We start from the raw sequence: 23,891 nt of genomic DNA, 5'->3' as shown, positions 1-23,891 counted from the left end.
TGTGTTTTGCAAGTGAGAGACCTCAGCGCAGCATAAAGGAGCCTCAGAATGCAAGAAACACTGACAATGTTAACATTAAAAGCTAAACCCAAATGAATTTATTCAAGATAATACCATAGCTCCACTACACCTCCATAGTGGAGATCTACTTTATTTTGATCCTTTTGATCCTTGAGTCTATCTGCTTTCAGCAACAGTTGTTTTCCTCTGTTCTCTGTCACCACGTCTCTGATGTATCTTGCTTGTTGCAGTAAAAAATTTTAGCAATGTATTAAATGCATTGAGTTCACAAAACGTATCATCTCTTACCCAGTAGAATTTGTGCCAAGGATTACTTGTAAAGATTTTTTTTTTTTCCTCATAGGGCTGTAAGTTGATTTTAATTAAAACTGATTTGAAATTGGAAAAATATCAAAAGCATCACCAATGCCTGATCCCTGGAGGCATTCAAGGCCAGGCTGGAATTGGCTCTGGGCAGCCTGGTCTGCTGGTTGATGACCCTGCACACAGCAGGGGGTTGAAACTAGGTGATCATTGTGGTCCTTTTCAACCCAGGCCATTCTATGACTCTGTGATTCTATGATGCTATGAATGCTACTAGTTGAGGACCAAATTAGGCCTTCAGCATAGCTCTGAAATTTTCAAAAAAAAGAATAGAACTAGCTTTTCTTTTACTGGGAAACACAGAAATGTGCAATATTATTAGCAACATAAAACAAAACAAATTTAAGGATGATATTTTCATTAAAAAGTTTCCAATAGAATGCAAAAAAAAAAAAAAAGACAACGTTGGGCCCATTCCCATGTGCTGAGAATAGCATTTATCCATACAGGGGAATTTCTTTGGCAAAACCTTAAAAAGTGGGTGACTTAACAAATCTAGGGAAGAGTATCTGTTCGCTGGTTCATAGTTATGCTATCACTTGTGTAGGCTTATGCTTGTTAGGCTGTTTCTAGGAAGACCTATTTTTTTTTCTGGTTATTGAGAGTAAAAAGGTCTCTTTTCAGTAAAGGGATATCTAGAAAACCCATTAAAACACAGTGGTTGTGGGGATGAATAAACAGAATTGCTCCACTGCAGGTAGGTTTTGTAGTAAATAATCTGTACTTATTCCTGATTAAATATATGGTTTTTTCCTGATGTAATTTAATGCAGAAAAAGTGAGCCAGAGTCAGCTCTACTTAAAATAAATTCAACTATAGCATATAAGTGAAATAAACCTGAGTGATTGTTTTATCACATGTAAATGTTACTTAAACAAAAATTTAGCCATTTCTTCAGTAAAGGTAGGATTTACATCATGTAATACAATTCCTGGAGAATTCAGGTTTGATTGATACTAGGCTCTGGCAATTTGAAGTCCCAGTACAGAAGAACTTGAAGTCCCAGTACACTGCGGAAGTGCAGTGGATTATAACAGATGGCTGTTTGTCTTGCCTGAAGTTCTGAGGGAAAAAAAGAAAAAAGGACAGAAAAAGCATTTCAGAAATGAACTTTTTGAGAACGCTGCAAGGTCCATTTTTCAGGTTGGTCAGCACTTTTGATCGTTTGAACTTGCACAGATTCATGGATTCTGATTTCCTCTTGTATATATAAAAAACAAAGTTATCTATTTGATTTATTGCTGACTGCTTAAATATTTTGTAATTGTTTAATATGGATGCTTGAACAAAATGATTGAGCTCTTCATATTGTTTTAATGCATTCTCTACTCGCTTCTGTGAAGGAAGAAAGTGAAGTCAAATAAGAGCAGCTCAGTGATGCTTCACAGCAAGCTTTTGTGGAGGATTAAGTTTTTCTGCACTGGCTATGTCGACAAAGAGAAAACATTAGTTAGAGGAAAAAATGTTGATAGTATTCCCTGTGTTAAGCTACTAGTGACTGCCTTGCTACTCCACATCAATCTGGCTCCTCAAGGACTTCTGACAAGAGAAACTCAGCATCCAGAATGTCAACAGAATAGGAGAAATTGATGACTATTATGGTCTTCCCCCCAAAAGATGCCAGTATTGCACCAGAAGCCTGATTATGTTTATACACATGCATATGTTTATATTTTGTTTAAAAATACACTTAAGTTTATTTATCCCTGTTAGAGGGGTTTTGGCAACACTTTAAACAGGCTAATTTAGAACTATATCTGTACTTCAAGATATGTAAGCTGTGTCAAACAGAAAGTAAAGAGAGTATTAGGATATGTCAGTGTTCCCAAAAATGCATCATTTCTTCAAAAGGTCTGTGCTTTCAGGAGAAGCTCGGAGTGATAGAAAGGGAGGAATCTTTTAGGGTGATTCTAAGGACAGTCACATACGAGAGCTTCAGGAAAAGAGAAAAAGTCATCCCATTGAGTCTCTCACTACCTTTCATTAAATGTACCTGCAGTTCCTTAATCATTGTTATGTGTTGCTTTAAAATATGTAATTTCTGTACTGAAGACTGTTTTTTCTCAACTATGTTCCGTGACGTTTAATTTAAAAAGAATTAGGGCGTAATTATTGCAGATGTTTAAAATATATCCCTTGTAAAATTGAGAACAGATACAGGAAAATGAAGTTAAGGGCTGCTATTGCATTTTCCGTTTGTTTGAAACTTTGCTGCATGCTTTACTCCTGTGGGAATGCACTAAATGGAGTGGAATTTTCATTTAATTTGTTATGATAGACAGCTGGTTCCTTAGATATTTCTCATATGCTTCGTTTTACTAGTGAGAGCTACTGCATTGCTAGAAACAATGTATTTCACTTAACTGTACAATGGAAAAATCACATGAGGCCAAAATCACCAGTAATTAATTGATTCCTCTCTCCAAACCATTGTCAATAATGGAACCTTGTGCAGGATTTTAAACAAAGGCTCGAGTTCTTTAAGACTGAATGGGAAACTCTGTCATGTCCTTTTAACAGAACAGAGGATTTTAATCTCTTCTGTGGAATGGCTCCAAAGATCTCAAAAAGTAAGCCATTTTGCATGACATTCAAGCCTTGATTAATGCTTCTCTTTCACTGGGTCTTTATTGTCTTCAGTGGAGTTATCTATACTTATATTGCAATGACAGGGATAACTTCTTCAGAAATCTCTTTCACTCCTATGCAATGTTATTTATTTTCTAGCTTGGCTTCAGCAAGACTTTTGACACTGTCCCCCATAGCATCCTTGTAGGTAAGCAGAGGAAGTGTGGGATAGATAAATGGACAGTGAGGTGAACTTAGAATTGGCTGACTGGTGGAGTTGAGGGTTGTTATCAGTGGTACAGAGTTTATTTGGAGCCCTCTAACTATTGGTGCTCCCCAGAGGTCAGTACTGGGCCCATTCTTGTGTAACATCTTCATCAACAATCTGGATGAAGAGAGAGCATCCACCCTCAGCAAGTTTGCTGATGTGTGGCTGACACACCTGAAGGCTGTGCTGCCATTCAGCAAGACCTGGACAGACTGAAGAGTTGAATGGAGAGGAATCTGATGAGGTTCAACAAAGGCAAGAGTAGGGTCCTCCAGCTGGGGGAGAAAAAAACACAAGCATCAGTACAGGTTAGAGGCTGACCAGCTGGAAAGAAACTCTGCAGAGAAGGACCTGGGTGTCCTGATGGACAACGAGTTGACCGTGAGACAACAGGGTGGACTTTGGCTAACATGATAAGATACTGTGAGTGTGAAGCTGTGAAATCATTCAAAAATAATATATTTTGTTCTAATTTTAGAACCCAAAGAAAACTAACTGGAATACCTCAAAATATCCTGCAGAAAAGTCTCTTAGTTGTGAATGTACATGCCTGAATAAGATCACGGCCCACTCCCTTCTCATGGCAACATGGGTTATCGTAGAAGAAATATCTTGGGATATGGTACTACAAAAACTGTTGGAAGAAATTAGTAGAGCAGAAAAAGAACTCACAAGCCCCACAACAGTGACAAGATAGCAGTGGTGGAAGCAGGTCCTGCATGGGAGCAAGAAGACTGTTTAATTCCATTGCTCTTGCAGTGTCTCTTGTTTACTATCTTTGAATATTCAAATGTGTGCATTGATGGGGACTTTCAGTTGATATGGAGATCAAGTAATTTTGCTTGCTGGGAATACTAGCAGCTCTCATAATAGTCAGCAGAGCAAACCCAAGGAGATGGTCAAAGTGATGGACTGCAAGCTGAAACTAAAAGGCTGTGGGGTAGGAATCGTATTACCTCAAGAAAATGGAGCAGAATGGATGGAGGGATGCTGATTGCCAAGGTGTTCTGGAAAACATTATGTACAAGTTCAAACATTTGGCTAGTAGATTTCTGTCTAGAAAATCTTATTACTGTGTAACCTTGTTTGTGGAGAATGAAAGGAATCTGAGATAATGTAGATCTAGCGCCTTACTTAGTATCTATATTTGCTGCTGCCAGTCAAAGGGATGTCTTACTAGGCTTCTCCTTCTCACAGTGTATTAGACACTTCAGTCTTTCCACAGAACCATTCATTTTTGAGCCAGCAGCTAGAGGATGTTTTTGTAACAGATGCAGTAGTTAGAGCTGAATAAAAGCAAATGTGATAATTAGTGTGGGAAGATTCTCTTAATTTATGACAGAATAGAGTGTCTTAGTCTTTTTGCAGCCCAAAGGCCTACAAATTGTAGGTTATTTATTGGTTTTCGTGCCGTCGCTTTTCTTTTGCTGACCCTTTGTGGTTTTAAAAATACTGCCTAGGGCAAACATTAAGAATTTAAACTTCTGTTACCCTAGCAGAACAGTGTCTCGTCAGCAGTGGCTAAAAAAGCACCTGATTTCCAAAGGCTTAATGGGTTTTCTGGGTTTTTTCAATCATTCCAGGATTGGTATGGTTAACCATCAGTGAAGTAACAATCATCATTTCATTTTACTCAGGTGCAGATGAGATGCATGTACTTGCCTCTCACAGCTGAAATAGGGGGCTGTCAGCTTAGACAGAACTCATTTTAAATGATTCAAAATGCCAGTGGCTGAGTGCCTTACCATGTTTATACTATGCTTTCAGTGTCCAGAGTTTCATAAATTTCCTTCACCGAGATGAAACTGAAATAGCAGGATAAGTAAAGTACAAATATAGCTGCCTCTTGGCCTTTTCAGTACACTTAGTGTTGGAAAAAAAACAAACTGGGCAGACATAGTCCTTTTGCTTTGTCACATGTCTGTCCTGAGTCATGTTAGCAGTCAGGGGAGTACGTAGGTGGTCCTGTCTTAATGTTCTAATCCTGAAATAAGAATTGCAATATGCTGTTTTTCCTATAAATATCAACCATTCAAAAATGTGAGGCATATTTTCCTTTGTATATCACTCACAAAGCCTACTGCTGGCTCAGATGATGTTTGTATCTAGCCCATTAGAGAACCGATGTCCTTATCTTAGACAAAATGTTGCAACACATTTTGAGATCACATTTGCAAATAAGTTCCCTTATTAGGGAAGGATACTGACTTTTTCAGTGCATATAGCCTGTATAGTACTGCTTCAGGGGAACTTGGCTATAAAGAATTTCTTGAGGTAATTTAACTACTACAAGTTGAGCTACAAATGTAAATTTTCTACTTTGCAACACCAAGTCCTGCTTTCTCTTCTGTAAAACAGTGCCACAGAGATGCTGAATCTCTAGATGAGCCCTTCCATGGTCTCTGATATAATGGAAGAATTCTCCGAAAAGCCGAGATTTTTCAGAGAGGCCCTGTAATAAACATTGTCAATTACAGCTATTAAGATCTGGGATTTTTTTTCGTTGTTGAGGAGTATGGGACTGAAGTTACAAAGACAAAATTCAAGTGTACAGCATCCTTATAATTGAAGCTAGATATCAGGTCACTGCCTGTGCTCAAACTCTCGCGCTTAAGTCATTAGCAGCCTGGGTGGTCCAGGAACTCCCTTGCTTGTCTGTCATGATGAGATAATGCCTGGTTTGAGACTGTGAATTGATTTGAAACTTGGCTATCAGCTGTACTCCTAGACGTTCTCACAGCAAAGCATTTGAGTGGTGTTTAGTGTAATATTTCACCAAGTATTTGGCGCAAGGGTCTCCACATGGAAATTTCAGGCTGCCCTGAAGATTGACCCTACACAGCTTTTCCTGTGTTTAAACCAGCTCTTTTGCTTAGATATGGTGATTAACAGGCTGGCTGGAGAAGCTGACTGCCCCAGTGACACCCTTGGACATGATCCTGGATTTATGCTGCAAAAACTTACTGCGTAGATGTTTGCAAATAATGAGTAGAAACTACAGTTGTGAAGTGAAGACTTTTACTTGTAGCTCAGATGGATAGAGGATGTTTTGTATGTCGGTTAACATAATGGATCATGTGTAGTCTTTTTTGCACCACGGGCCAGCTGGTACAAGGAATCTGTTGAGGAGCAGTTTGGGAAATCTAACCCAATCCAGCTGAAGACGTTACCACCAGGGCCTTTGCAAGACACCCATTGCCATCTGGGCAGTGAACAAACAGCCCCTTTGACAGATGTAATTCCCCATGTGCAAGTTAGCCTTTGTCAAGATTCTAGTACTAGAGTAGACATTTAATTTATTTATTGCAAACTCTGTGAATGTCTGAGAAATACGTTTTTCTTATGAGTCGTCTTAAATTTCTCAACTGCACATTAAAACTGCCATTGACAAAGCTTTTTCTTTGCTTTCTCCACTTGTCTTGAAGAGTTTGAGAGTTTAATCAATTGAAGTTCCAGAGAGGATTTTTTAAAGGATTTTTAAAACCTGCAAAGCAGTGATGAATTATTTTGAACTCCACGCTTTGAGTAAATATGTTGCAGTTTTGAACATGTGAAGGAAGAGACTTGAACAATAGAAATACACCTACATGGATCCGTGGTATTATGCCATTGTTTGTAACTGAAATGCATAAGTATTCAGATATGTCCGTGGCTTAGGGAAAATCATGAGGGATATGCATCTACTTGGTGAGTTGGGTTATTGTTTTGCTATTGGGAAGATGGGTATGACTGATTAAATACAAAAGTTGAATTCCCATATCTCCAATGAATTTTAGGGTTTCAGAAACAGCTGCCCCTCTCAAGTTTCTTGCAATAGTACATTTTTTTTCCAATTGCTAACTAATATCTTCTACCTTTTTCTCGCGTTCTCAGGGTCTAATAAAAAGACAGATGGAACGTTTTAACCAAAGGTCTGGCACTGAAGTGAGTGAGGTTTAGCATATGTTTTTATTTTGGTTTAAATCTGGTTTGTGTCTGCCCCAGATAATGCTTTTTAAAATTATAGCTACTAAACATTAATTATTTCTAATAGTTCTAAACATGGCAGAATTTGTCATTGTAGTGGAGCTTGGCAATGCTTTATAAGCAACAACGTTGGGAGTTCATCATCCAAGTTTTAGATAATGAAAGCCTGGAGCATATAGAATCCCAAGTTCCTACTCTTCCCACTGTTTTTGGAGCAAAAAAAAAAAAAAAAGGGGGGGGGGGGGGGTTCTGTATAGTTTCTGCTTTTGCTATAACAGGAGATGAATTCACAGGGACAAAGGGAGATATTTTCAGATAAGAGACTGTGTTGTGATTTTCGAAGGTGTAAACTCCTCCAGATTACAGTACCTTCACCTAGAGTGGGCAAGGACATTTTGTAGGAGCAGGTAGTAAGGGCAAAGCAGGGCTGGGAACAGTAAGGCCCCTTTCTTAATCCTTCCTTACTGCCTTTCTGTCAAACAGTCACTTACTGAGACACTTTCAGTACCATTCAGATAATACTTTCCTCCAAATTGCACACTTATCTCGTTCCATTAACCAGACTCTTCGTAACGAAAGCAATTGAAATAAGTTGCAAACAGATTAAGGTATTTTTAGAATGTTTTTCTATGTGAATTATTTGTAGACAGACTCACAGCATTCCTGCACAACAATTGTTGATCAAATGTGCATGAGATTGTATAGGGATATCCTATTCACTTTTTCCTTCTTTTTTTTTTTTTTTAAATCTTTTTAGATGTTACGTACTGAAACAAATTACTCTTCATCCTTACAGCCTAATCCCTACTTACACAGTTGTATCAGGAAGGTTTTTCTCCCCAGTATGAAAAACATAACTTCTGAAATGGGGAAAAAAAAAACACAAATGAAGCAGTATCCCAGAGGTTTATGCATAAGAAATGGATGTTTTGTTCCATTTATGAATTTGTTGTGTAGGTGTGTTGTTAATGGAGGGACATGCAAGTTTTCAACCAGAACATTTTTTAATAACATCACAGAAATTAAATGTTCTCACAAGAAATACTAGTATTGAAGCTGCATCAATGTTGGTAGCTGTCAAAAAGAAATAAATAATAATAAACTATTTCCTGTCTTTCAAAAATATCATCTTACCAAATAAACCAGAAACATATCACCATCTGTTTTTCACATTCATTCAACCTGAGATTGGGATCAAAAATCTATGCAACCCCTCCCTTTTTGAGGGGGACTATTGCTTAGATCAAATCTGGTCTGCCTAGGCCAGTGTTCTGTTTCAAATAGGAATTAATGCTGGGAGCCTTAGAGTCTATGAACCGGATCAGTATAGAATAATAACTCCCAGCCTCAGTGTGATTCCAATTTCAGATTTATTTCTACTCCTTAAGTACTGTATACCTGTATTCTATACTCCTCTACCTCTATACTATATACCTCTAGCATCATCTATTAGGACTTAAAGTTCAAATTTTCCTTTTTATTTTTTATTTCATTATAAGTTAATTTTTCTGGTAATCTGTTTTCGAATACATCTGTTTTCTTTACTTCCTAACAATTAGTTTCATAAATACTTTATTCTCCCTGGAGATGTGTTTTGTGTGAAATTGTGACTCAGTTTACACTTATAATGTAGTTTTCTTCCTTATGTGATCTCAAGGGGCTCTACTTCTTGCAGAGGTGCTCACTGGCAGTCCATGAGTATGAGACTGCATGCGTTAGAGAGAAACTTTGTAGATCATCTTGATAATCAAGACAAGACATATATGAAATAAATTGGAAGGCTTGCAGAGAACAAGCAAAACAAGACACTTGCTTGTCATGGTAACTCTTGGAGTAAATAAGGAGCAAGCATGAGTGGGCCAGCACAGCAGTCTGATGAAAGCTCAGAGGAGGACTTGCAGGTGATCAGTGACAGTTCAAACTTAACATGGCAAATCCAGGGTAAATGTGCCTTTACATATAGCCGTTGATTGATTTGTGGGATCATCCCTCTGTGGTACCATCTCGGATGCTGAGGTGCTTTTTGTATCTGTGTTAAGATAACTTTGTAATGCGTTCATTTACTGCTTGTAGCCTGGGGCAAAACAGTCCACTAGTATTTATCTTCATTATATTATGCCAATTCCAGTTGTTTGTTTATTCATTTAAAAATTGTTAATCTTTGCAGAATGCTTAGAAGGTGACATCAGTGGTGAGTGAAATGCTATGAACTGAAAGCTGAGAGGCAAGGAGGAGTTCTATTAGGGACATATGACTGCTGAGCACTGATTCACGTGGCAGAAATCCTACTTGGCTGTGAAAGAGTAGGGTTTAGTGATGGCAATACTAGTTCACCAGTTGGATAGAGAACTACCTTTGCATGCTTTTGCATCCTGTAAATCTGGAAGCCCACACCATTTCGACTCCATCAGTGGAAGACTGAACAATGCTGAACCATTTATCTCAGAACTTTGTCCACAGATGGGTTATTATTATAAAGCTTGCTCATTTACTTGCAATGGAAAATATGAAGGAGGTTTTGATCTTTTAATTGATAAACTGCTCCTTTTTTTTCTTCCTTGTTTATGTTTTTGGCATTCACATCAAAAGTTTTTAAGGCAATGTGACAGCTGTTGGAATGCATCACCATGGTAGCTTTCCCTACTTATTTGATGCAACAATTGCTTTTTCCTTCATTACTTTTTATAAGGTATTTTAGTAAACAACAATTATAAACTCATTAGTCTCATTTTTCTAAATGGAGCAGATAAATGGATATTACTTCTGACAAGGATGCATGTAATAAATGACAGATAGAGGGAGTTTAGAGAGGTTTTGGTTGAGATATTTTTTTAGTGATTATACTACTCCAGAAAATAATTTACTCAGTCTTACTGATGGGGAATTGGAAGTTTCCATTCCACTAATTTATTATCTAATACACTTAGACATGTTGATTGTGAGATTTTTTTGCTTTGAGTGTTTTGTCTAAGCATCTATGATTAAATCATGCTGTAATGAGCTTAATGACAGTCATCAAAAGAGATGACCCTTTCCAGTCCAGACAGAATAAGCAGAGTAGTTTAACAGTCTGAGTCTTTTAACTCTTACGAAACTGCCAAAACCAGATGCATGCAACTATCTGTAATTAAAAGGAGGGAAAATGGTTCCTTGTGGAATGTGAATTTGTCTTTTCTTGCACTCTAGGAAATTTAATGGCTCTGGATAGGTAGAAAGAAGATTATTCCCATATTGTGATAATTCTTCATCCTTTTAAAGCCTACTGTGGCTATTTGTATGGAAAGCGAGAAGTCCTGTTTATTCATAGAGCTAGATGTGCTGCAAATGTGATAGAGGATACCAGCCAGTTGCTAACGTGGAGGGGAAACATTTAGTGGGGGGAAAACACCAAAGAAACTATTTGAATGAACAAATGTAAGGGACAGTTAGCAATATATTTTGATGGCTCCCTTTAGCATTGTCTTGTGAGGTATATAAATTCCTTTACTCTACATTTTGTGGACATGCCTTGGAAGGTCCTGTATCAAGATGTACTGACCTTGCCTTTGAGGCTGAGCCTTTTGATTGATGATTCAGTTGATTTAAAATTGAACTATTTATATGTGCTTTGCATGGATCGAACACTTAACCTTCAGAACGGAAATAGGCTTTCTTGAATTCAGATACAGACCTGCACTTTATGGCTTCAGTTCAGGATAATAAAAAAGATGGCCATAAGTTAGTGAGATGTTACGACCTGAAAATGATTTATACTGGGTGTGAAGGACATGGAATCAAGACCAAGTTCCTTATATACACTGCAACAAGGAATTACCTGATCCATTAACTTTTCTTCATGAGTGTATGCAGTGGTAGATGTCTTCCTTATGTTGTGCTTCCTGCTTGTGGACTTTGGTATGGTACGAAAGATGGAATCGTGGCATGTATGACAGTACGACATGTATGTCAGCACTTGTGTAGCATCTGATAGGTAGAATGGTTTCTTTTCCAATCTTTTAACAGCCAGGAAATTCACAAGCCTGGTGTTTTGCCCCTCAACTGTCAGTCTGAGAGATATACAGCCAGCCCCAAGCCTGTCTCTATCCACTCACACTGGAGAATCCTAGGCAGCCCTTTTGCTTCGTTTTATGAGGCCATTATCCATTAGTGCAGGACTAGGGCTGGGCAATGGTCAATCACGTGCCGTGTCTCTGAAGTGACTGAAAAGCAAAAAGCGTGCATACTTTTTGTGAATTGGGTAAACTTGATTGCATCTAAATCACAGGATCAATTTTATTTCTGCCAGACGTCCTGAAAAACAGCAAGACTTCAAGTGTTTAATTTCCTTATGTATGAGGGCTGTTCTGAAAATAATATCTCCTATTATGTTGGCCCACAAAATCAGATGTGGATATTGGCGGTGTGGCACTAGAGATTGAACTTTCCTGTTGATATTCCTTTTTTTCTTTTTTGCTGTGCAACAGATGGCAGCAGAGAGCAATCTGACAAAACGGCGTGTAACATGCTTAAGAAGCAAAGGTGTGTCACTGGATTCCTCCACGAGGAAATAATTGCAACCATTAACATTCATGGGTGCTTGTTAGTTTATGAAGACCAAACAGTGGATGTGAGCACAGTGAGATGGTGGGTGGTGTGTTTCACCAGTGGTGACAGCAGGTCATTTTCCCTGGTGCAGATTTCTTTGAGCACAAGAAGCAGCTGAAAATGACTGGTGAAAATGTACAGCTAACGGTAGTGACTATGCTGAAAAATAGTGTTTTGTAGCTGAATGTTCTCTATCAGATAGTGTTATTGTGCTCTTTTTATCTGTTGAAATTTCTGTGAAAATAAATAGGAGGCATTGCTTTCAGAGCTACCTATGTATTTTCCAATGTAATGCCTGTGGACTGTACTAAACTTGGAGAGAGCTTAGAAGAGCAGACTGAATAATTCATAAATAAATTGATAAAATAAGGGACTGTGCAGTAATTAGTTCAGGCTTTGTGTGAGACAGATGGTGGTAGATAAGAAAAGTCACAGTTGTTTCATGGGGTGTGTTGGTGACCATGCAGATCACCCACAGCTCTATTTTCTCTCTGATATCTTCATTTAATGATTGGTAGAAAAAAATATGTCCTTATGAGTACAGCAACCTGGGTGGATATGCCAGGTAAGTCTTGTGCTAAAAATGCTACGTGTTCCTAAATGTGTCAGAGACACGTTTAATACATGATTGTTGTCATGACAAGTGAAAGCTGCAAACGTTTCCTGAGCCTGTAAAACTGAGGCACTCTATTATACGAACTTCAATTTCCAGCCCTACTATCCTGGGTGGAGTTAGAAATAGGAATAATTTAATTCTAGATCAATAGGAGCTTGAATGCTCTACCAGTTCTGAGGGCTTAGGTCCCCTTATCCTCCTTGCAGAGCATTCCTAGCTCTCTTGTTTTAAGACATGCTTTGCAGCCAGGATTCCAGTATTTCTCACGTCCCTGAGCCCTGCATCCCTAAACCTCTAGGTGGGGACTGGAGTGGTAAATCTCCACCACTGTAAGGGCAGAGCAAGTCCAAGGCTCGTGAGACTGAATGTGTACAAGTCTATGGGGCTGGATGGCGTGCATCCCAGGGTTCTGAAGGAGCTGGCTGAGGTGGTTGCTGAGCTCTCCATCATATTTGAAAAGTCGTGGCTGTCAGGTGAGGTCCTGGATGTCTGGAGGAAGGGTCACATCACTGCCATACATAAGAAAGGGGGCAAGGAGGACCTGGGGAGCTACAGGCCAGTGAGTCTCACCTCTGTGCCTGGGAAGATCATGGAACAGATCCTCCTGGATGACATGCTTGATCACATGAGGAATGAGCCTGTGATCTGAGACAGCCAGCATGGCTTCACCAGGGGAAGGTCGTGCTTGACCAATCTGGTGGCCTTCTAGGATGGAGTGACGACATCGGTGGACAAGGGAAAGGTGACTGATGTCATTTACCTGGACTTGAGCAAGGCCTTTGACATGGTCCCCCACCACATCCTTATCTCCAAATTGGAGGGATGTGGATTTGATGAGTGGACCACTCAGTGGATAAGAAACTGGTTGGAAGGCCGCAGACAGAGGGTGGTCATCAATGGCTCTGTGTCCAGGTGGAGGCCGGTAATGAGCGGCGTTCCCCTGGGGTCTGTCTTGGGACCAGTGCTCTTTAACATCTTTATCAATGACATTGATGGGGGAATCGAGTGCACCCTCAGCAAGTTTGCTGATGACACCAAGCTGACTGGTGTGGTTGAAATCATGGAAGGAAGGGATGCCATTCAGAGGGACCTCAACAGACTTGAAAGGTGGGCCTGGGTGAACCTAAGGAGGTTCAACACGGCAAAGTGCAGAGTTTTGCACTTGGGCTGGAGGAATTCCAGGCATTTATACAGACTGGGAGGAGCAGTTCTTGAGAGCAGCCCTGCTGAGAAGGACCTGGGGGTCCTGATGGATGAAAAGCTTAACATGAGCCAGCAGTGTGCCCTTGCAGCCTGGAAGGCAAATGGTGTTCTGGGCTCCATCAGAAGAGGGGTGGCCAGCAGGGACAGGGAGGTGATTGTCCCCCTCTACTCTGCCCTTGTGGGGCCCCATCTGGAGTACTGTGTCTAGATTTGGAGCCCCCAGTACAAGAAAGACAGAGGGTCCAGAGGAGAGCCATGAAGATGATCAGGGGGCTGGAGCACCTCCCCTATGAAGACAGGCTGAGGGAGCTGGGCTTGTTCAGCCTGGAGAAAAGAAGGCTGTGGCTTCATTGCAGCCTTTCAGTACCTAAAGGGAGCCTACAAACAGGAGTGGAATCAACTCTTTGAAAGGGTAAATAGCAGCAGGACAAGGGGAAATGGTTTTAAGTTGAAGGAGGGAAGATTTTAGGTTAAATGTCAGGGGGAAATTCTTTACAGAGAGAGTGATGAGGTGCTGGAACAGCAGCTCAGAGAGGTTGTGGATGCCCCATCTCTAGAGGTATTCAAGACCAGGTTGGCTGGGGCCATGGGCAGCCTGGTCTGGTATTAAATGTGGAGGTCAATGGCCCTGCATGTGGCAGGAGGGTTGGAGGTTCATGATCCTTGATGTTCCTTCCAGCCCGGGCCATTCTGTGAATCTGTAACATGGAAGTAGACTGCAATTCTTTGCTTGAGAAACTTTAAATATCTCGGCACTGGGAGACAAACAAACAAAAAAGAACCCTAAGTGAGGAAAACTTGAAGTATTTTGCATGCAGAATAATGTATTTTCATACTTTTAATTTCAAACTACATTTTAGGATTAGCCATTTGTTTCAGTTTCTGTACAGCCCTTAGAACTTGAGCTCCTGAGCCCCTTTTTCTTCTCCTCTCTGCTCAAGGCTGGGAAGAACGCCCGGCCCTCTGCTCCCCCCACCTCCCCATCCCACAGGCACTGGAAATGCCGCTGGATGGCAGCATTTTCCCGTACAGCTCTGCAGAGAGACCGAGGTGATTAAGGGAAAAGCTGGTTAAAAGAAAAGAGAAAAGCATCGTGAAAGAGAGAAGAACTCGTGTTGGAGGTTGCCGCTTTGAAGAGCAGCGTGTATTCACACCTCAGCGTAACTCATGCAAATCTTTGTGGTATTGCTGCTCTTCCTTTAATTCTTTGCAGATAGATTGAAATTAGGAAATCAAAAGCAGGATCTGGCTTCATGTTTCTTTTCAATGCTTTTTCTAATTAGGAGATCTGTTCCAAAGTTGGAAGCTGGGCAGTGTTTGTGGGTTTTCCCCAGCCTCTTTCTTTACCTATGTAACCCATATTTTTTGGTTCTTTTGGCTTCTGCCTCAGCAAGCACCTTCCAACTCTTGTCTTGCTTGCCTTGTGGTTTGCTTGTATGCATGAACAATAATGCAAGCAGCATTATTCTTCTCCATCAGCATATTGAGATTACTGTGTGGATGACATAACGTCTTTTCCCACTCTTGGCAAATATAACCTTAACCCTGTAGCCCTCTGCTTTGGGAACAAACACCTCTACCACGTCCTGTTTCCACTGTTCCCTCAGATATATTGCAGGTATCAAGCTTAGCACAAAAATCAGCAAAATAGGTTCTTATGAATCATTCAGTGTGGTATTTCACTGAAGATTTATGGAGAAAGATGTACGTAACCACTGTCAGTTAATGATTTGAACTGATTAGATAAGATGAATGTATTAGATAGAAAGTATTATATATACATGCATAACTAAAAAACCATGGATCATGCATGCTGAATCAGATGGTGTAGCCTCATGAGGAGGAGTTAGCAAAGTCTCATCCCTTAGAGGCGCTCCTTTTTTTTCTTTTTTTAACTATTATCTTCTCTGCAGCTTCCTGTAGGAAGGCAGATGTAATTTGATTTAGTCCAGCAGGGGGGGAAAAAAAAAGCCACATTCAATCAGATGAGCTCTGCTGGCTGCGGCTTAAGGTGGGAATGGTCTCTTGTTAAACTTGTTAACAGGAGCAAAATTCTTCTCTTAAAAGATTTAGAGCTCATGGTTGGTTTTGGGATTACACAAAATCTTTTACATGTATTTTTTTTAAAGGTAGTTGTTTTGCTTTATACTTTTCTCAACTCTCCTCTCTCCCAGCCCTCACCATGGCCTTCTGATGCTTAAAAATATTTGAGATTAGGCAATGTGGCTTGATTTGAAAAAGTGGTTTAAAGCACCGTTTCATTCTTCAGTGGGAATTAGAAGGTCAGAGAGGTGAAATAAAATTTGCCTCCTTGCAACCATTTTGGTTTGATTTTGATCAGTCCATCTGAGTTCCTGGAAGCTAAGCTTTGCGTAACCACAAAGTGTACTCAGCTAATAGTTGTCTGCCAAACAGACATTCACTCCACTATCTTAGAAATACTTTGTTTCTTCATCAAGAACCTCCACCGTGATTTTTAAGCAAGTTCTGCATGTTTTGCTGGCTTCCAGATTGTGTTATCTTTCCTGGCATAGAGAACGCTCTTATTACTATTGCTAAGTGTTCAACACTGTAAGCTTATACATCTCAAGCTCCTTTAATCCTCTGGCATATATTGGACTCATTTCTTTTCTGCTCTCCTTCACCTTCCTTCCAGAGATACGTATGTTGAACTGACCCAAAGTTATTCCTCCTGACCTTACTTGGGAGCCACTGAATCACAACACAGAGAGAGCTGCCAATGTCTACAACAGGGTGCCTGCTGGCCATTAGGCTGAAAAGAGAAATGAGTAATGTGATGGTGCAGGTACCTGCTTTAAAAGGAAGGAGACTGCAATGCTCATCAGACCTTTTAAAGGTAAAGAGCAGCCCAGAATTTTTTCCTACAGAAATGTCACTTGGAAAAAGAGAATTCTTTGAATGATGTGTCTATCTGTCTGTTCAGAGCTGAGTGGCTCTGTTGGTGGGCATCAATTCTTTAAGCACTACTGATCAAATGCCTTGTAAGAGATCTCACATGGCACCATAGACACTGGTAATTGTAGGGCTAGGCTTGCCTTCCTAGAGATCAAGCAGCTGATTTTTGAGGGGAAAAAAAAAATAAATAAAAATTGAAACTTCCAAATCTCTGACATTAATGGAGCTTGTTGGATATTGTACCCTCAGAGTGTGGTGAGTTAGTAGAAGGAAAATTAATGATGTTTTGACTGGTTCATTTACAGAAGTGTGGCGAATAGAAAGCACTAAAAAAAGCTTTAAGAAATGTACAACTGTGGAGTCAAAAGCATCTGCTGGTGTCTGTGAAAATCCAGTCTGTGAGGAGGTAAGATTTTGATGATGTACAGGCATTTGGAACAGGAGAAAACTGGGTGCATGCCCAGAGCAAGTGGACTCTGAGCAGTTTGATTATGTAAAGCCTGGGCAGGTTTAGATTGCGGGCACTGCATAACTGCGAGCCTGGTTTATGGGCCAGGTAATCATGCACATGATGACAGCCCTTGTTATAAGGCAGCATGGAGTAGCTCCCTTGCTTCATCCAAGGGAATTTTCAGCCAAGGTGTGGGTGTGATGGTAGGCAGGCAAAGACTGCTTGCAGAGATTTTGTGGCCTCTTTGAATGTTAAGAGTGGAAGGAACTGTTCCCTCTGCCTGACAGTTGGATCTTTGCTGTAATCCTTGCACTAAAAAAAAGCACTTGCATTTATTGTATTCATACAATATGCCTGTTCTCTATGTTTTGTTTTTCTTAATTGTGTGCCGGATGGAAGCTGAAGGAATAAGTAATCTTAAATGGCAAAAAAAAAAATGTAAAGGAGAAAGCCACCCAGTATCACCATGGTTATACTCTATTGGCACTGCCTTTTATAGCCACATCTAATTGTCTAAGCCTAAGCATATATAATCTTGTAAATATTCCCTAGAGCAAGGATCCTATTTATTGATCTTGGAAGTGATTGATTCTATGATTCTGTATCTCCACTCCTGTTTTAATAGATAGTTATGTTAGCAGACTTCATAACATTCAGATTCTGTTATCAATATTCGCATTTTTGTTAGCAGAATCAAGACAAGAAATATAAAGCCTGAACAGGAAGGCAGTGCCACAGTATTTATAATTTGCTTCATCTCAGCTCCACTGCCTTTAAAAAAACAAAAAAACAAAAAACAAATAAACAACAACAAACCACCTCATAAATTGTATAGTGCCTGACTTGTGACCTTAACCAAGCAAATAAATGGTACAGGGAGGAGCTTTTCCCATAGCATTCCAGTCCATGGCACCCAAGCATCCTTGTGTGCCAAGGACACTTGCTGCTTTCCCCTTGCAGCCACCTTGAGCCTGACTTCAGTGCCTGGTGGCTCTCAGAAGCATTCACAGCATGCAGAGAAGAGATGATGCAAAAGCAGTGCCTTGTATTTCTGTTCCTGTTGCTAGGTGGTGCTCCGTTTGCATCTTGCACAGGATCTCTGGCCTTTCTGAAAGCATGAACTCAACGAGTATAAGCACTGAAGTGACATCTGACCTTTGAACTTGCATGTGAAGGCTGCGAGGTCTTTGCAGGCCCAAGAATAAATCAATACATGCACAGATGTAGTAGCAGGCACAAATATTCTAACTGACTCGCAACACCTGTCTGCAGCCTTGGCAAAACCCTGTAATGGCCATTTTCCTAACTCTGTCTTACTCTCTTGTGAAGGGGGGGGGGTGGAGCTTGACAGGCAGGTTTTTTTGGAGGGGATTGCACCTGCATCCAGCATCTGGGAAGCAGCTACAGGTGTGGGCTGCTCCTGGTACTGCTGCCTTTGTGCAGAGTTGCAGCAGCCAGATACCTTGCAGCTCCCCAGAAGCTGTCAAAGAGGCAGCGGTGTATCTTTTAGCCTCACTTGGACTCATAAGACTGCAGTAGCAGCATTGTCAATGACTAGTGAGAGATAAATTACATGTTTTTCTAGTGCTGTCCTTTGTAACAACTGTGCCCTAACAGCGGGAGGAAAGGGGATAGTTAAAAGCAGGTTTAATCCCACAGGGATGGTTTATTTCCTCTAACTACTGCACTCACCAGTAGCTCTATTCCTCACACAGCCTCCCTTCTTCTTCTCCTTCACCTCATTCCATCCCTCAGCAAAGTTACCTTTGCAGTAATGGCCTGCTCCTGGCAAGGATTAATGGGTTATTGGAATTTGTGCACCTTACAGGAGTCTGGCATATATTCTTATGAGTTTTATTGTAATGCACCACAGTCTATCATTTCATTAAACTGTACATGTCATGGTTATTTGCTGTTATTCCCTAGACCTCTACATGCATTTATATCAGTCTCAAACAGCAATAAAATGAAAAATAAAATATAAAGGAATAATGTCTAAACACATGCAGAGGGTCAAGGGAGACTGTATGCTGACCACAACAACAAATTTATCGCCTCATTTATGTGTGGGTTGGGGAGAGAACAATTTCTTTGCTGCATTTTAATTAACTGTGTTTCACTGCATGGTAGTAAAGATAATAACCACAACATTAGTGTGACTACTATGCTATCAAATGCTTGTCACAGCCTAATACTCTCCAACAATATAGCTTCACAATGGAAACACGTACAACAAAAGAGCAGCTTGTTTCATTAATTTATGGGCATTCTCTCTTTTTTTTGAAAGGCCAGTATGTATTTCTGGGAGACTGATTAAAATAGAAAGACATAAACCTGGTAGAGAATAATATTTTTACCGGTGTGGGATTCTTTAACAAAAGCATTCCTTCAGGAAAACAGAACCAAGATGCTAATGTTATATCTCATTTATTGCCAGCATATTCAGTGACATTTCATAATGTACATCTGTCAGCCAGAGATATAAATGAATGAGGTGAACCGTGCAATTTACCCTCAGGAAGTTCCATTAGAGCCCCCAAAGTATAATATTTATGAGGTCAGAATCAATTAATCAGATGTATCAGATGTAGCTGTATTTGCTTTTCAGCTCAGCGTACTCTTCTGCAGCAAGCTGTTGCATTCAGAAAGACATTTCTGTTTGGTAAGAGGAGTCAGTTTGTATGTACTGCATGCAGTCTGTTTTGTAAATCAATTGCTATCCTCGTGCAGCTTATACTCAGTACAAATGCAAACTATAAGGGAATGTAAAAATGGATCTCTATCAAAATGTACATCAGGGTAGAATTCTTCTGTATCTCCTACTGATTGCTGCAGCCTGGCTCCATTGAAAATGAGAGAAATGTGTGGGAAAATCATATATCTCAACCAAAGATAACTCCAGTAAATGGAAAATCTTTTGGAGAAGGAAGAAAGAAGCAGTTCACTTTAAAATGAAAACTATTGAATTAATCAAGTTTAATCAACCTATCTCAACTTGGCAAGAAAATCTTTAATACATTTGGAGAGGTTACCAGAATAATTTCCCTTTACAACCATGTTCTGAATGCTTGCGACTTGAATTCTCCCATTCTCTATTGTATTGATTGTTGTCATACATAAAAATGCACACGGTATTATTTTTGTTCTCAGAGGTCGTTTCCTGCTCTGTTTTCAGCTGCTGACAGAGAAGTGTTCTTGGTCTGAAACTGACCACCACTGGAGAAGGTTCTTAGTTCTGCCATACGTTTCTTGGTTCTGCTATACAGTTCAGCATGCTTGGGCTCCTGGGAAGGGAAGGTCACGGTGTTCAAGGTTCTTAAAAAGTAGAGAGTGTTTCTAGCAAAGAGATCTTCAAAAACTTAACTGTAATATGGACTGGTTTTGCTGTGCATACGGAATGAATGTTGATCATGCTGCAATTTCTTTTTCTTTTTTTTTTGTTAGACAGCAGATGCGAAAGAAAAATTTGGGTTGTGAAATCTGTGTCAGTATGATTAAGCTGTCATAACTGGCGCCAAGACGTGATCCAGCATTTCTTAGTTTCTTTGAAAATTAGTTCATTTGAGACGGTTCAAAATTTACCTCTTATGCAGTAATTTGACCTTTCTCTTCTCAGAACATTTACTGAGGAAGAAACAGCATATCTGAAACTACTGATAGAATATTTGTAGCAAAGTGTTAACTGGGAAAAAATACCAGATCAATGCCTTTCTTTTATGTTTGAGTAGAATTTACAACGTATGTTGTATACAGAATTTCCTGTATTGTCAGAAGATGAACCTTCTCATAATTCTTCAGTTTAGTTCTTGTGTTCTTGCAGAATGAGAAACAGTTGGGTTTGTTTGTTTGTTTGTTTGTTTGTTTTTCAACAAAATCTTATCTCAGAAAATGCTGATCCACCTAAAAAGCAGTATATCCTAGGAAGAGAATTGCAAAGATTCTGTTTATTCATTTTGCTTGAACACATCTCCCCCAGGAAGGAGATTGAGATGCCCATGTACCACTTAGCCCTGTAAGTGATTCCTTCAGTAATGTGGAACACTGCTCGACATATGTTCAAAAGCTCAGGGTAGGCCCAGTGTGGAAGAGGAATTTGAGTCTGAATCATATATATGTAAGGCAAGTGCACTCAGCTCACCAGGCGTTTGCTGGTAAAATTAAAAAGCAAGCAAAAAAGAAAAAAAGAAAAAAAAATGTGGACTTAAAAGAGTTTTAGTTGCTGAATATGACAAAATGTTAACATCTCTAGAAGATACTGGTGTTCTAATTTACTAGGGACAGAGAACAGCAAGTTCAAGTACTTGTTTTATCTGAGTCAGCGCCAAGAAGTTGAATGTTGCTTCTTATGTTCCCAGGTGAGCATCCCTAACATCTCTTAGGGAGATTTTCTTTTCTTTCTGTGGATTGCTTTGCTCCTGGACGTCGGAATGAAACAAATGATAAAACACTGAAACAGGGGTTTCCTTACGTGGCAGCAAAAAGCAGAGGTAGGTGCTAAGGCATTCTCCACTGTAGGAGATGCGCCTCTTTATCAGGCAACTAGCTTATCAGCAAATGCAGTGTTTTCTGAATCACTGTGTGCAGAGTCTGATTTGTGCATGTTTATTCTCAGTAGCTCGTTGGATCAAGATGCCATCCGTGTCAGTATTTTTCTGCCTGCTTCTTTGATTTTATCTTTGGGACAATTAATGTTATTGATGGTATATCACTGACCAGCTGGAATTCATGATGGTTTTTTTTTCTACTTTGTGGTTTAGCTACTGAAGCCTTGTAAACAGAGGGCAAACACTTTTGGAACAAGAGTGAATACCCTTGTTTGCATATGAATAAGTACTTTTAAGGGCCCTTATTCCCAGCACTTATGCAAATACTAACTCATACATGTGAATGGGTGTGGAAAACAGAATTAAAAAAAAAAAATCAGAATAAAAATGAGGGGCTGGCTTCATGGAATTGTTTATATTCCACTATTTGTCCCGCTCTCCTCTTCTGCTTGTCAAGGGTTTCAAAAATTGCCCACACCAAGTGGGAGACCATTTTTTGTAATGAGGCTTTCTGACGTGACTAGCAAGCAGAAGGAAGGAAGAAAGGGAATCGTTCAGCTGCACGGAGGCAATGGTGCGTAGCTGGTTTTCAGTCATTACTCCAAGTTTTCCTGCACCATCTCCAATTGTGGGGCATCTTGGGCAATCAAAATCACCGATGATTTTAGAAGAGGGTGAGGAAGTAATTGCATTCTTGTCAGCAGAATTATTAGAGTCTATGTTGTGCTAGTAGATAAGACAGATTATTCTCTGCTGTCTTGTGCTGAAAGTAGCATAGTACATTTCTTATCTGTGCAGGTGATGTCTCTGTGAAACTATCTAGAACTGTCTCATCTTCCTGTACATTGGTACACTCCCTACCATGCACTACCCTGCGTCACATTCTGGGAGATGCTGTGGGTACCACTAGCAGGCCAGGACTCAGGATGCAGAGTCCTTGAAAACACATTTTTACTAGTACTGTTCTTCCAGTGTTGAACAAAAGAAACAGTTATGAATCAGCAAAGGAATAAGAGATGCTATAAATGACTGCAGCTGGTACTTGCACAGTGTTTTGTGTCAAAATTTGAAGCAAGTGATTCAAGGTGTTGCCTCTTGATTCACAATCCCATCCTTTGTCTCCCAGTGGATCACTTCCTGGAGACCTCTTCTAGACCAATTTATTTGTGCCCACTTCATTTACATGCACATTATTCTGAAAACATTTCCTTCTACTTATCTAGGCCTGCCTTTTAGAATCCTATTTTTGTAGTTTTAAGTTTTCATACTAGCATTTACAGCAACTAATTACTGAGAGATCACCATAGGACTCCACCCAGTAAAGGAAGGTAATGTAACGTTTTCTCTGTTTAGATCTTAGAATCATAGTGTAGCTCAGGTTGGAAAAGACCTTCAAGATCATGGAGTCCAACCAGAACCTAACGATAATACCCTAACTCTAATAACCCTCTGCTAAATCGTGGCCCTGAGCACCAGGGATGGTGACTCAACCACCTCCCTGGGCAGCCTATTCCAGTGCTTAGCAACCCTTTCTGTAAAGAAGTGTTTCCTGATATCCAGTCTAAACTTACCCTGGTGCAATTTGGACTCAGTGCTCCCTAGGGGTCCTTTCCAGCCCCTACAGTTCTGTCATTCAGCAATACTGTGATTTTCTAATGGTTAGCTGCTTGCATTACAGCAAAGGCCGATGTCTCTCAAATGTCTTTCAGAATCCCTCTTTCATATTGCAAGTAGCTCTTAGTGGCACATAGAGAATTCCTCAAGCTGAATCTTAAACTGATATTTAGCTAATAAATGATAAAGACTGACAAAAATAAAACCCTTGTAAAGAGGAAGATATGAAAATCTGATCGTGGCACATTCTTCGAACAAGTTACTAGAAAAATCAAATGATTGTATTTTACTTGACTGAGAAAACTGAAGAACTTCTTGTAAAATGACTTCTTTAACAAGACCTTGTAAGTTAGGTCAAAATAGTGTTTCTGATCATCATTTTTGTTCTCAGCAAGAATTGCACTGTGAGAAAGTTTCCGAAGGTAAGGAAAAAAATATGAGGAAAACAATGAAGTAATTTGAAATTAACATATTTTCAACCATCTGGGAGATGGGTTGGTATCACAGAAAGAGAGGATCTGAACGTTGAAAACCAAATAATATGTGACAGCAAGCTGAAAGAGGAGACAGATTTGTTAAGAACAGTCAAACAAAACCAGGAAAACTCACTGCTACATGCAGAAGAAGATGCTGAACAAAAGATGTTTATATTACTTAGAAGTTCTTTTAAATGAGGATGATAAAAAGAAACTTTCTGCATCTAAGATAGTGAACAGAAAAAAAAGTAGAGAGAAGTACAGAGAAAATACTGCAAGGAGTAAATATCTCAGGGTAAAC

The 23,891-nt window shown here is 39.8% G+C and overlaps 1 long non-coding RNA gene across 1 annotated transcript in view; it reads left to right on the top strand.

The window, feature by feature from the left end:
* The window catches only part of LOC125690999 (uncharacterized), a 47,509-nt gene extending 27,622 nt beyond the window's left edge, over positions 1 to 19,887 (top strand). Inside the window, exons 4-6 of the long non-coding RNA XR_007375870.1 lie at positions 16,246 to 16,446; positions 16,811 to 16,911; positions 18,024 to 19,887. This is a non-coding gene — a long non-coding RNA (uncharacterized LOC125690999). The remainder of the gene's footprint in view (positions 1 to 16,245; positions 16,447 to 16,810; positions 16,912 to 18,023) is intronic.
* Positions 19,888 to 23,891: the final 4,004 nt, after the last annotated feature.

This window comes from Lagopus muta, chromosome 3 (assembly GCF_023343835.1).
Source record: "Lagopus muta isolate bLagMut1 chromosome 3, bLagMut1 primary, whole genome shotgun sequence".
Classification (NCBI taxonomy): domain Eukaryota; kingdom Metazoa; phylum Chordata; class Aves; order Galliformes; family Phasianidae; genus Lagopus; species Lagopus muta.
This window is presented reverse-complemented; position numbering and strand designations above follow the sequence as displayed.